The sequence below is a fragment of the Poecilia reticulata genome, linkage group LG12 (genome assembly GCF_000633615.1).
Source record: "Poecilia reticulata strain Guanapo linkage group LG12, Guppy_female_1.0+MT, whole genome shotgun sequence".
NCBI classification, from domain to species: Eukaryota; Metazoa; Chordata; class Actinopteri; order Cyprinodontiformes; family Poeciliidae; genus Poecilia; species Poecilia reticulata.
Genome location: NC_024342.1, coordinates 24857112 through 24869597, shown reverse-complemented (window position 1 = coordinate 24869597; position 12486 = coordinate 24857112).

Below are 12486 nucleotides of genomic sequence, written 5' to 3'. Positions count from 1 at the left end.
TTACCTAGCAACCCCAGTGGAGTTTCACCTGTTACCTAGCAACCCCAGTGGAGTTTCACCTGTTACCTAGCAACCCCAGTGGAGTTCCACCCGTTACCTAGCAACCCCAGCGGAGTTCCACCCGTTACCTAGCAACCTAAGCAGTGCTTCAACACACTTTTTATGCGCTGTACTATGGCTGCTGGAAAATAAACCAGAAGCCATTTGCTGCATTCTTGTCGGTCGTACAGGAGGCTCCACTTCTGCTTTTCAAACACGTATGGTTGTATAGTTGTGCATCTGTTTGCAGCCATTTTCATGTGACACAACTTATTTGTATTTATTTGGACAAAACTCCATAAAACAGCTCAAAATGCAGAACTGAGTAAAATCTCATTATCCAAGAATGGCTTTGTGTAAAAACAATGTAATGAGCGTGTTTTGAATAGGCCACAGACTTTGCATGTCTCCCTTTCTAGCAAAAGCCAAAGCAAAAAGTCACTGTGCATTGTTCTCTTTCTCTCTAAGCCTATTAAGTCACCATAGCAACAAGTTATTTAAGCGTCAGTGTCTGACAGGCTCAAGCAGTTTCAAATATGGATCTGCAGTCGACCATCAGTGCCAAAACTGCGACAATATTCACTGGATTCTCTGTCGGTTTGACCTTTTCTGACGGAGAATCTTCTCACAGAGTCAGACAGACACAGTGAGGCAGTTTGATCTGCTTCACGGTCTCAACTTAATGGTGAAGATCGTCTCCAGGTGCGATCCAGGCAGGAGGCCTCAGCAGGACAGGCCGACCAATCACAGCCCGGCTGCTTCGTTCACACCTGAACTGCTGAAACTCTTCGCCTTCTGCTTCCGTCCTCCACTCTTTTGGAAAGTTAAACATTTTCCTGGTTCGGTTTCTAGTGGAAGTTCTTCTGATCGACCTCAATTAGCCTCAGATCAGAAATGAACTCAATTCGGTTCCGTCATTTGTCTGCTGTGTGATCGTAGCGTTAGCGCTGAAGCTAAAAAAGACGCTTACAGTGGAACAATAAACGGATCCATCCTGCATGTCGGCTTTTATCTTCATGTGAGGAGATTATTTCTTCCAGACGTTATTTACTGTAGATAAATCGTGCTTAAAGGGACACGCCGCTAATTAAAGATCCTATAAACACAAATATAGTGAAACATTTCCTGTAATCCAGGTGAAAACCTTCCGTCACTGAGCTCACGTCCTGCCTTTCAAAATAAAACCCCAAAGCAAACACAGATCCACTCAGAATCTTCCTCTAGACAATAAAACAGACAAGCTGCTAAAACAAAATGCTCTTAAACCCAAAACAACTCAGAGACTATAAACATGCGCAAACAGATTTAGGAGTAAATATTTCTGATTAGCATTAAGCTAATTCGTTTTATTTCCGAATCGTTTTCTCCTCAAGACGTCAGACGTGAGTCTAACAGGAGATGAAAATAAACTGATGGCTTCATTTGTGTTTTCTTCAAACTCCAGGAAAAGAAAAAGTTCAGCTCTCGTCTTCAGGAAGTTGAAAATGTTTTACATTTTCCACTCTGAACACCAAGTGAACTGGAGGCCGCTCCAAAAGCAGGAAGTGGACTACAGCGCAAGGCATTCTGGGTAAAGCAAACATGCTAGCTTAGCGCTTAGTGCTAGCCGAAATCTTCCAACCGCTAAAATCTAACGACACTCAATTTTCATTAAGAAGGAAGTTGCGCTCAGCGTCTTCTTCAGTGGTTTTTGTGTCGTTTCCTTCAGTAGCTCTTAATGCAGCGCCCCCACAGGTGAGGAGAGGAACAGCATTTTGAATTAGTTTCTATTGTTTGACACTGCAGTGAAAAAGAATCGCAGCAGCTGAAAATGTAAGAAATGTATCAGACTACGATTGGAAAAATAGCGTTAGCCTTGCTACAAAAGACATGCTATTAGCTAGCATCCGAGGCTGCAGTCTGAGACGCCATCTTGGATCAAGATGGTCCAAGATGGTTGAAGTCAGACGGACTTTAATTAGGCAGCTGAATATGAACATTTTAACCTTTTCAAGACATTTCTGCAGCAACATTTTGTTTTTATAATCTGCTTCTTAAACTCCACTGCACCGTTTTCCACACAATCTGGTAAAAGTGTGGAAAAAAACCGATGAAAAATGGCTCCTGAGCAGCAACAATTAAGATAAAAAGAGAATATAAAAATGCTCCATACTTGACTTTTGCAGTCTGACTCATCTTCTTGCTCTTTCATTTCGGCTTTATTTCGCAAGTACCCTTTAAAGCCAGATCTTGAAAATATGCACTTTACGTAAAGAGAAGGAATAAATGGACGGATACGTGTCCAGCAAAAAAACGTGACAAGCTTTTAGTGGCCATGGTTACAGCGGATGGCGTGAATCAGTCGCCCAGAAGCGAGGAAAGAGACATTTAGAGGAAATTGGTCGTGTGGTAAGTTTCTGAGCAGCAAAATTAAATGTGATGAAATTCACATTACAGGTTAGATGCATTTATTTCACAATGTTTAGCTTCCAGAAAGCTGAAAACGAAGCCTGGGAAAAGCTGCAAAAAACCCAAATTTACTGGTTTGTAACCATAAAAATCATTTATTTATTATTTTATGTCCAAATAATAAAGGATAACCTTCTCTGTTTTATGATTTTATTCAGATTTCAGATTGAAATAGTGACTTTGATTCATGAAATCTGATTTAACCCTCATTTGTTCAATCAGGTTAAAACCAAAGCAGTTCATTAAAAAATACAATCTGCTTCTAAACGAACAGTTCATCTAATGAGTTCTCATATCTTAGTTCAATATGTCGCCTAAACATATCATTGACCTAAAACTGCATAATTACTTCAAAACATCTGGACTGAGTCAGAATATCTCAAAGTTTTCAAGTGGCATTATAAACAAGCTAGTGTTAGCTATGTAGCTCCTGCTAAGTTAGCAGCAGCTAACTTAGCAGGAGCTGGACAATAAATCAATATATATCACAAAAAACGTGATTAATATCAATAGTTGATACTGTATGTCTGGCAGAAAATTCACAATATGGAAAATATTCACTGAACTCCAATTCAATGCACTGCTTTGCATTCTGGGAGATGTAGGCAGCAGTTTCAGGTTTCTCCTGTGAAAACTGGATAAAACAGGAAGCGTCACGTCACCAGTTCAGGCATTTAAAGCAAAAATCTAATCAATAATCATCGATTTCGGCTGATATGAAATATTTATACTCTGAAAAGTTTGTCAGCCTTATAGTATGGCTCTAAGCTAACACCATTAGCTATTTCTAACACAGTTAGCAGAAGCTAACACAACTAGCAGAACCTCACGCCATTAGCTGGAGCTAGCACCAGTAGCAGAAACTAGCATCATTAGCAAGACGTAACACTATTAGCAGAATCAAAACCGTCAATAGGAGCTAGCACCATTAGTAGAAGTAGCATCATTTGCTAGCGCTAACACCACTGGCATGAGTTAAAACCATTAGCTAGATCTAACACCGTTAGCAGGAGCTAAAGCCACTAGCAGGAGCTAACATCATTAGCAGAATCTAATGACATTAGCAAGAGCTAACCTCATTATCAGGAGGTAACACTATGTATGTATGGGCTAATGCTAATGTGGCAAACAAACCGTTAACTCTTTGCAGCGCAGAAACCGGTTTTTGTAACCGACACGCTTCTTTTCCTCCATCTAACCTCTTTTTTATTTCTCCTCATCATTTCTTCACAATCCACTTCAAGCTGTAAGGATTAGACACTAATTATGGTGCAACAATTACTGTCCTGGCTGGCCGGCGCTAGCGCTGTTAGCACTTAGCTTACCTAACCTGCCTCGTCTGTCACAACAACACATTCGGCTGGACGATAAATTTATAGCGATAAACGATGATATTGTTGTTTTGAGACCATTTTCAATGACGTATTGGCAGAACAATGCAGAAAGATGAACATTTAACTCATTTTAAATATTCAAATTACATAATATGACAGACACGACATGTGCTAGCTGAGACCGAAGCACCAGAAGAAACAAACTTATCATTTAGTTTTTCAGTTATTGTCTCTGTGACAATGTTTTGTCTAAATCTGTAAAAACTGCACTTCCACTGTAATAATCATTTCAATCAGAGCTCTTAAAGCCATAACCTGGTGATTTTCTCCGACACGTCGGGAGGACATAACCTTTTCTTAAACGTAAACACGAGAGCCGGAGTCGTTAGCGGGCCAGCCAGCCGCCCTCGCAGGAAGCGGCGACAGCGGCGGCGGCAGTAATCAGCAGGAGGAGCAAGAAGGGCCCGGAGAGAGCGGCGCTCGTCGGAGCTCAACAGCCTTTTGTGTCGCCGCTGATTGAGCCGCGGCACTCAGAGGGCTGTTGGGTAATTTGTGCTGCCGTCTCGGTTGGCGGCGTGCGGGTCCAGGAGAGCGCGGCCAAGTGATGGGAGGGAGTCTGCGCAGGTCAAGAGGCCTGAAGATGTCGATGCGACGAGGCTCATCAGCGAAGGAGAAAACGACACGGAAGGATAAAGTTCTGAACAATAATCTGATTTTATTGCAGCAGAATGAAGAAATGATGCCGAAATGTGCAAAAGTCTTCATGCAGACACAGTCAGAGAGTCGTTAAAAAGTAAAATTAGCTAAAAAAAGCTGAAGATTATTAGCTGTTTAGTTACAAAAAATAATAATAAATATTATGAATGTTATAAAATAAGTAGAATTATTGTATATAATCCTTACAAAATAAAATAAAATAAAAAATAATGGTAGTAGTTAATGATATAATAATTCTAATATAATTATAACATGATAATAATTGTTACAAAATAATATGATAAAAAATGACTAAAAACTGTTAATATAATAACACTTAGTATTATAAAATAATATTACTTATTATGATTACAAATTGGTCATAATTATAAAAAATATGAAATTATAATTATGATTTAAAAAAATAATAATATTAAGAATATTAGTAGAAGTATAATAAATTCTTATATGATTACAAATTGCAAAATTAATTATAAAAAATATTAAATAATTTTTAAGAAATAATATTATTAGTGGCAGCAACATAAATATTTCTTATTCTTAATTAGAACATTATTATTATTATTATTATAAGAATAAATATATTTTTAAATCTAATCATTATTATTATGTCTTAGAAACTGAATAATAATTATAAAATTATATTACACAAATGTAATAAAATACTTTTCATAAATCTTTCAACAAATTAGTGGAAAGTTTAGTGGAAGGAAAAAATTGACAAAAGTTCCCAGCAACATAGTCGATTCTGGCAGCTTTTCTCAAGCTCAACTTACAACAAAAAACATAAAAATTTAATCCAATTTTTTTCCTCTAATTAAACATTTACGTATTTATCTTCATATAAAATATGCAGACACACTTTCATGCTTTTTCCTTCAAGCGTTCCAGCGATCTTTAAATACAAATCTGTCAGTTTTACTGCCGATTTTCAGTCAAAGCCTGACAATTATTACCATAGAAACGTCTAATTTGCTAAGCAGTTTAATCTGACCWATCAGTGGCTGATAAGTCTAGAAGCTCTGAGGCGATTTAAAGAGACGGAGACTTCACTCCGACCTCCTTTCCTTTTGAGTTTCTGCTATTTTCTCCCAGTTTCCAGTCAGAACCCATCTGCCGATCGCCGGGCCTCGCTTGTGGGCGGAAGAGGGAAAAAACGCAGCCGGTAGCAGGTCTGGGTCTCGATCGTAAAGCTGTGGGCTGAATCCATACGGAGATTGGAAACTGGCAGCCAGGATCTACGAAACCATGAAAATAAAGAAATCCTGCCAGGATGGAGGACTGAGAATGTAAAATGAGAAAATCGTCGCTGAAAGCTCCACCAGCTGCTACATTCCTGTAAAAATGTTTTCGTTCTCTGGCATTTATTACAAATCTAGTCAAAGACAACCCAAGAAAATACAAGAAACAATTTTAAATTCATGAATAAATCAATAAAACAATCAAACGAACCTGATTCTGAGTGAAAAAAGCCTTCAGAGTTAATTTAACTCTGAAGAGTGTGGACTATATGAACACTGAAAAAGTGTTAATATCAACTCTGTGGGAGTTAACAACATAATTCCCAGTGTTAATTTAACTCTAACAACATAATTCCCAGTGTTAATTTAACTCTGATGAGTGTGGACTATAGAAACACTGACGGAGTGTTAATATCAACTCTGTGGGAGTTAACAACATAATTCCCAGTGTTGATTTAACTCCCACAGAGTTGATATTAACACCTTTTCAGTGTTTATACAGTTAACACTCTTCAGAGTTAAATTAACTCTGGGATTTTTGCTCTTTCTGATAAATGATACAAAGTCTTTTACAACATGGAGGATGGATTCTGGCCTCACTCTGCTTTGCTTCTTTGTAAATGTCAGTAAATTGAGCTGAAATGACATTTCCGTAAAATAGTAATTTCATTAATAATGTTCACTGTTAGCCAAAACTTAATGCTGGTTAATAACTGAAACGTCCACAAAGGTCCCTGAGATAACTTAACACTGAAAGAAGGAGTTATAACTAAAATGGACTTAAATTCAGTAAATCTTCCTGAAATTTACTGAAAATTTATTGGTGGATAATATTAATTGTTAAACAACAATTAATGTTCTTAGCTAACATTTATTGCTGGGTAATGACTGCAAAATTAACAGTGATCAACTGAAATATATTGAACCTGAAAAAAGTAGTAATAAATAAACAAAAACTAAACAAAAGAAAATCAGGCGTTTTCATGTTTGGGGGGTTAGAGGTGCCCACCTCGGCCCTCGGGTAAATTTGGACTAGAACCGCCACTGCGTAGACGTCTTTTTTTTTTTTAAGTAGCTGAAGTTAATGTGACTTGTTTCTAGGAGATTAAACTTTTAATTTCTGTGGCTTCTTTAATGTCTGGCTGATCTATGGAGCTCCAATCAGGCCTACATTTCTAAAGTCTGACTGGAGATTCCCATGTGTTTTAGTGATTTAGACCAAAATCTGAGACACAAACAGAATCTTTTTCCAGCTCAAGAATGTTGAAAAAGTCTAAAAACATTTAGAGTGAGTGTAAATAAAGCCTGACCTACGGAAGACGCCAACATGCCGGCGTTCCTGTCATTCACAGGTCTCTGCTCATTTGTGACATCTGCTCAGATCTGCAGTGGGAAACAGACGGCGACTCCCACCGCCACCATCTGCCTGTGTGAAAATGGGCCGCCGCGGGTTGCCAGGTCTGCTGCGCCGCCGCGGGTTGCCAGGTCTGCGCCACATCCAGCCGATCGCAGGACACTTTGTGTTTTAGAAAGAAGCAAATAAGAGCGAAAAATCAGAGAAGGASCTGAAGAAAATGAAACAAGTGATTAGAAACGTAACTAGATAGTTTTTACTTCCTGTTTTTCACCATCATTTATTCTCAGGTTTTGCACTKAAGTCCCAGAATTATGACGTTTTAAAAATTAGGGCGATTTTCTCACAATTTTGACTTTATTCTTAGTGGTCCTAGTCCTCTTTACTGCATGTAATAAATACAAAGTTTAAACTTTCTAATTTAATGACTCAAATAAACTTACCTGTTAGTTGCTGCTGTGCGGAATTCGATATTTAGAAAATAAATGTTTTGATTCTTAGAAAAACGTGCTTTCTGATACAAAGTTTAGCGTATTTTTGCCAAATTGAAATTGTTTTATTTCATAAAGCTGCTTTTTTACGCATAAGGAATCACATGATAAACAACAGGATGTTACTGCTGGTGGAAACTACGAAGAAGACGACAGGAAGTAGATGGAGGATGATAACCCAGCATGATTTTTACTGACTTCTTGTGATTTTAATCGCATTTCTTATTGCAAATTTTTTTTTTTCAGAAGATATTACATCTGTAATGGAAACGCAGTGAGTGATCTCGTAATTTATTAAAGAGAAATATCTGTGAAACGCTCTGGTCTTGAGCAGAGATGATAATTACTGCGCTGCATTTTTCCTGGCAGATTTCTGGAAACGGAAACACTTGAAGAAATTTCCTCACCACGCCGTCTATTCTCCTTCTTGTGGTTGTATCTCCGCCCAGCAGCTGTTCGCCGATCATCGTCCTCCACCCCCGATCTCCTCCCGAGACCTCGGCAACGTCATCGGATCTGAAGCTGAAGATTTAAATACGGAGGCCCGAAAACGTTCCCGATTGATCCGATATGTCAGCTCATCCAGGCTGCAGCCGCTGCAGCAGGCAGGTTCACTTTCACCCCATCAATATAAATGCAAATCATCCAAGCTGGCGTGGATTTCGCCTGGCAGACAGTCGCCTGCCTGTGAAACACGGTGAAAGGTCAGCGGCTCGTTAAGTTCGGCTGATTGCGACGCGCTGAATTTAGAGCCGACAAACGTTTGCAAACGTTTCACTGGATCTTTTCTTGACATTTTTACCCGTCTGAAACACGACGACGTCAGCAGTTCACTTGAACAGTTCCATTAGTCTTTTTTACAAGAAACCAGGAGCAGCAGAGAGAATGTGGATGGTTAAAGTGAAGCGGAACAGGTTTGTTTTGATTTTACAGCCATTTTCTGACTTTAATCTGGTGAAGTTTGAAGAGAATCACTTTTGTTTATTCCAAGACTTTTAAATTACGATTTTTTTTGTTTTGTTTTTTATTGCAAAGAAGTAGCAAAAGCCCTGCAGTGTTGAGTTTCTCCTGCCGTTTAAAACATGCTGCGCATCATCGGTTCATTCATGTCTGGAATTATTAAACTAAAGAAATACACTGAATATGATTTTGAAGTTAAATATATAGTTTGTGGCTATATATTTAGCTTGATAACTATTTATATTGGAATTAAATATTTAGCTTTCTAACAAAGTATTTAGTTCTTTTAATTAAGTATCTAATATTTGACTGTGATATTTATAACTTTAGAAGATAGCAGAAATATGCCTTTGAAAGTTAAACCTAGTTTTTTCTTTCTGAAACCCTAAAATGATCCAAATGCTGATATTTTTAATGTGTAACTTTACACCACATAAAAYGAGGCTTATAAACCTGAGAACTGTTTACCAGCACGGTGGAGAAAGCATCATGCTGTGGGCTCATTTCATTGCCAGTGGTCAAGGTGAATCTTTCCATCTTAAAACCAATCTGTTTGAGGACAGGTGAGACTTTCTGGTTCTGTTTCTCTCTCCAGCCTCATGTGAACTGAATGTATTGTTTTCCGTGGAAAATTGACTCCAGAGTCTTTAAATCCGCGTCCAAATGGAGCCGTTTGGTTCTGACAAAACCCGGCGGAGGCTCGGCCTCGGCTTCAATCACACAGTCTGTTTAAATTGCAGACCTTTCCCCACTTCAGAGATAATTACCCCCATTATTCTATCGATCAAGTGGCGCCTGAGAATCCCTTTAATGTTTTACTCTCTTTGTGTTCGGAGCAGCTACGGAGCTGTTGTGTCGTGAAAAGCGAAGGATTATTTTTTTAAAAACGGAGATTCACCTGCATGCAGGTTTTCCTGCTGAGCCTCTGGTGTCTCAAACCCTGCAGAGGTTTGCGACGCCTCTTTGGTTTTGCTAACAAATTCATTAATTAGGCAATCAGACAGCATCAAAAGATTTGAACCCGTTGAGTCAACGCTGTTCCCCTCCTGGCCTGTGGGGGCGCCGCACCAGAAACCACTGGAGGAAACGACAAGAAAACCTCTGAAGACGCTGAGCACAAATTCATGCTTCACCAAATGGAAGCAAAAATGGAGCAACATCAGATTTTAGCGGTTGGAGGATTTCTCTTTTGTCTTCGGTACCATACAACGATCCATTATTCATGCTAGCGCTAAGCTAACGCCATTTTTTTGGCTGGTTTTACCCAGAATGCCCAAATTTCACAACAACTCTGTTTAGTTGCTTTAATCAAACTCGTTCCGGTTCGGTTGGAGAGGTGTGAACGTGTAATTGGACAGAAAAAGCGATTTGAATAAGCTTTCAGACTGGAGACCGCTCCGAAAGCAGGAAGTGAACTACAGCGCAGGGCATTCTGGGTAAATACAACCAAAACAAACAGACTAGCCAAGCGCTAGCGGGAGAAATAAAAACCCTCTGCATGATGAATAAAAAAACTCTGTTTGTTTACATTTCGTGAAAGAAAGAAGTTTCTCTCAGCATCTTTTTTGGAGGTTTTTGTCGTTTCCTTCAGTGGTTGTCGGTGCAGCGCCCCCACAGGTGAGGAGGGGAACAGGTTGATCAGAGTTTGGTTGGTTTGACTCAGTTCAGTGTGAATGTGAACTGCAGCATCTGATCAGAGCAGGAACAAATCTCCCTTTAGTTACAGTAAAGCCAACCTGAGCGGAAAGAGGCGAGTTCTGGTGAGACCAGAACCGATGTTCTGTTGGTAAACTTATTATTTTATGGTTTAAAATAGGACTGAACTTGATTAGTAATGGATTTGTTTTAAAGTGTTCAGTTCCAGGCTTTCAAAATGAACACAGGGCGTCTGTCACAGGAGCATGCTGCCCCCTGCTGGACGGTTTCATACATGAAGGCAAGAAACTTTAAAAAAGTCACAAAATAAACAGAGAAAATAAAATGGTTTAAAAAATTAGTAAATAAACTAGTATTAGAGATAAATAAGAGGAAATAAACAGATCGAAATTGAAAATAAATAGGAAATAAATCTGTAAATAAAAAATGAGAGCAAATCAATAAATAGAGCAAAACAAAATTGAAAATAAATAAGAGAAAAATAGAAAACATAGGAAATAAAACAGTAAATAACTCAATAAGAAATATAACTAAATAAATAAAAGACAAAATAAAATTGAAAATAAATAAATAGGAAATAAAACTATAAATATATAAATGCAAAAGTAAAATTTAAAATAAATAGACTGCAGAATCAGATTATTCATTCAATAAATGGTGCACTTGTCCTTTAAATGTCACCTGAACGCATTAAAAGCTTGTGCTGCCCTCTGCTGGTGGGTGAATGTAATTACAACTCAGATGCTGCTGCCGGCTCAACACTTGATCACAAAATACTAAACATGTATGAGAAATTTATAACTGAGACTCTTAAAAACAACAGCAACAGAAATAAAAACTACAGATTTTATAATATTAAACTCCAGATGCTTTTAACCAGAACATGGAGCCTAAAAATAACCCAACCACAGGCCGTCACCTCCAGCAGCTTCCTGAACCGGGCCGCCCTCTGAGCTCTGACTCAGTCAGCGGCACCGCCCCCCCCAGAATATAACCAGAACCAGAACCGGCTCCAGGCAGGGAACCGCTCAGACGTCCAGAGGGAGCAAAGATCAGCGGCTCAGACGTCCAGGAAGATAAAACGAGATGAGGCTGCAAACGCTGATAACATGTAAGTCATCCGCTCTGCTATCAGCTCACCCAGAAACCTGGATCCTGTTCAGGTTCATTAGTTTGTTTAAACGTTTAAACGAAGCTGAAAAACATCACGAGCTGCTTCCAAAACCCTGAAGTTTAAATTATAACCTGGATTCCCTGGAGGGGAAGCTCCGCAGTTCAAAGGTTTCCTCAATGATTGATTGATTGATTGACAGTAACCACTTTAACTGAACGGGTGGAGGCTGCAGGGGAAACGTTGGTTTGTGGTTTTTAACGACAGGAAGTGATTTTAAACAGATTTAGAGGAAAAAAATGTTTTATCAACTTCAGACCAAACTGTCAGAGAGAGAAACTCTCAGACCGGATCTCAGTTTCCACTTCCTGCACAGCGACGCGGCGCGACGAAGAGCAACATCAGCCGCCTGGTTGTAGCTACAGACTGGAGCAAAACCTGAAGAAACTCCCTGAAAACACGTGAAAACTAAAAGATGTGTCCTACTGGACGATAAAACCGCTCCAGAAATTATTGTGATAAATGATAATATTGTAGTTTTGAGTCCATTTTCTATCTGCTGCGCATCTTTGCAACCATTTCGCAAAGAAACAAACAAAACCATGAAGAAGGATTAAGAAAAATATATTCCAAGAATAAAGTCAAAGTCATATTTATAATGGAAGTTCTCGTACATAAAAAAATTACAATCAGGAGTTCCACAGGGCAGCTGTTTGGACCTTTTCCGTTTTCATCATCAAACTGCAGGATAAGTTGAACATCGACCAACATAAACAAAATTTATCGCCTGTTGCTGATTTTCACAACTATGGATGATGTTTTTTGATGTAAAGCTCTTTGAGTTTCTGGAATGTTCCACACAGATTACAGATTATGTAGAACTAACCAATGGGAATTGGGTTTTTCTTGACCGGTTTTGATTTTTAAATGGTTTTACATCTCAAAATATAGAATATTGTAGAGAAACTGCTGCATTTTGAACCATAAGAGGCGAGATTCAGAGTGGAAAAACACTGAAGTGTCGTTTGTGTGGAATTACAGGTCTGCTGTTATCATCAGCATTTATCACAACAACAGAGGCAACGACAACAATGACACCAACAACAACGACACCAACAACGACACCAACAACGAC